The 2,386-nt window shown below is 38.1% G+C and overlaps 1 non-coding gene across 1 annotated transcript; it reads right to left on the minus strand.

The window, feature by feature from the left end:
- Positions 1-2,255: 2,255 nt before the first annotated feature.
- Positions 2,256-2,362, minus strand: LOC112499727. The gene has a single exon (XR_003067258.1). It is a non-coding gene; the product is annotated as a small nucleolar RNA R71 (small nucleolar RNA).
- Positions 2,363-2,386: the final 24 nt, after the last annotated feature.

A 2,386-nucleotide genomic window follows, 5' to 3' on the forward strand; every position in this document is an offset into this window, starting at 1 on the left:
TTAATGCTAAGTTCAAATCTAAATATTTGGTTGCATGGAAGATTGGACCCGGTTATGAGATGAAAAGACTTGGAAGAGTTTCTACTTTTACTATGATGGAATGRCTTTCCTATCATATTTAATGGTAGTACTTTTCACCTTTTGCAAACTATCAATGAGGAGGTGACTTGGTCAAGGATTGAAGTAGACTTGTGGTGATGGGTGGTCATTATCAATTGGACAAAGAGTACCCGGGTCCCACCTTTCTTCTATATATTTGAAGGACTTCTCTCAAGCAAAGCATCCACTTTTCCACCAGCAACTTAGCCAAGCAACCTTGGAGTATTATTTTAAGCTTTGTAGCAGTAGAACTAGTTTAATTTCAGTTTGTAATTTAATTTTCRTAGTTCATCTTTTATTCTCGCCACTGTATTGTGTGCCCTCTVTGGKCACCAGTAAGTATTTATTTTCAGTTCAAGTATTTCTTATGCATTCTTCTTCTTCTATTTCTGTTATGTTTTCTAATTTCATTATGAGCTAAGCACCCCTTTGGGTGTGAGTGTGAGTCCAGCTTAAGGATTTAAGGGCACACTTGGGTGTTGCCATTTTTATTGATTCTTAAGCTTGGTCATTTAAGTCGGGTCGTAAATTCAACGCGGATAAGCTGATCACTTTAAAGTGTTAATATTAGATCCTTGATCCAGAGATGGGCGGATCTGAAATACGGCTTAGATGATGCACAAAGGTTCGAGAGAGTCTTTGATAATCACGCAGAGATGCGGGTTTTGCATGTTTCTAGCTTTTGTTCAGATATTAGTCGAGTTTATGCTACAATACRTTGTGAGTATAAATCTTCAGACTAGKGGAGCCAGATATCTTTTTATCTARTAGCTAAATCGGCAAGTTTAAGATTGATAAATTTGGACGCTTTGTGGGCACTCTGTGGGCACAGTATATAATAATTCACTTTTAAGAGAAAGGAGTTCTGTTAGGACTGAAAAATCAGTATTAATTGTATTCGTCTTGAAAGATTAATTTTAGTCTATAATTGTAAAGTCAGCGTGTTTGACTTTCTTAGACTAGTTTGACTTTGACTTTGTCTTAATATGATTGACCATATAAATATGGTTTAATCTTTGTAATTAAGGAGAGGAGCTTAATTGTAATATTCAGATTAATAAGAGATTTTGACTGAGATTACATGCGTTGACTTTCTCTCTCAAGTGTTCTTGATGTTCTTAGATGATTATCTTGAATCTGCCATTGATGTGAGCTTAATATGAAGATTGATCAGTGATTGTGGACACACAAGTTCTTATAGAAATCCCATGGATTTCTGACCAAGTCGTTCCTGTAATATTCTTAAGCAAAGCTTACACCCATACCCATCTTTTAATATTAAAGGATTATTTCATATTTTAACGCTTTACACCAATCAAAACTCAAATATTTTTCTCAACCCGAAACATTGTTCAAGAAGTTCATGAAAGTCTCTGATTCTCAGTAAGTCGGGTCCCTGTGGAAACGATCTTGGTATTATACCACTTTATTACTTGAAGCGATCTTAGTGTCGGCGTGCACTTGCACCGCCACTTTGGGGATTTTATGCCCACTGTGTGCACACTTACGATTATAGCACATCAAGTTTTTGGCGCCGCTGCCGGGGACTGGCACGATTTTTATCCTGAGATATTGATTTTTATTTGAGCCTTGGTCAGTTGTTTCATTCGCTGTTCCTGTGTTGTATGCCACGGCTACAACACGGTGATCTTGTACCTCTTGATCTTGAGTTAGAAAGAACAATTAGGAGACGAAGAAGAGGTAGAAATAATCGGCAAAATCCCAACCGTACCATGGGGGATAATCCACCTCCTCGGGAAGCCACGGTCAATATCGCCGATGACAAAAATAGAGGCATACGGGACTATGCAACTCCTGAATTTGGTCAATTAGCCTCAGGAATTGGTAGGCCCGAAATGACGGCAACATCTTTTGAACCCAAGCCAGTTATGTTTCAAATGATTTCCGCTATGGGTCAGTTTGGGGGATTATCTTCGAAAGATCCACACTCTCATTTGAAATCTTTTATAGAAATGACGGATCATTTTAAAATTCCCTGAGTTACTCAAGAGGCCTTACGCTTGACGCTTTTCCTTTATACATTGAAGGATAGAGCTAGAGCATGGCTAAATTCCCAACCACCAAACTCGATCCTTACTTGGAATGATTTGGCGGAAAAATTTCTAAAGAAATACTTTCCTCCGACAAAGAATGTAAAGATTAGAAATGAAATTATGGCGTTTCGCCAAGAATAAGATGAAGCGGTATCGGATGCATAAGAGAGATTCAAGGACCTTCTTAGGAAGTGTCCTCACCACGGAATCCCTCATTGTATTCAATTGGAAAC

The sequence above is a fragment of the Cynara cardunculus genome (genome assembly GCF_001531365.2).
Source record: "Cynara cardunculus var. scolymus isolate 2C chromosome LG 16, CcrdV1, whole genome shotgun sequence".
Taxonomy (NCBI): domain Eukaryota; kingdom Viridiplantae; phylum Streptophyta; class Magnoliopsida; order Asterales; family Asteraceae; genus Cynara; species Cynara cardunculus.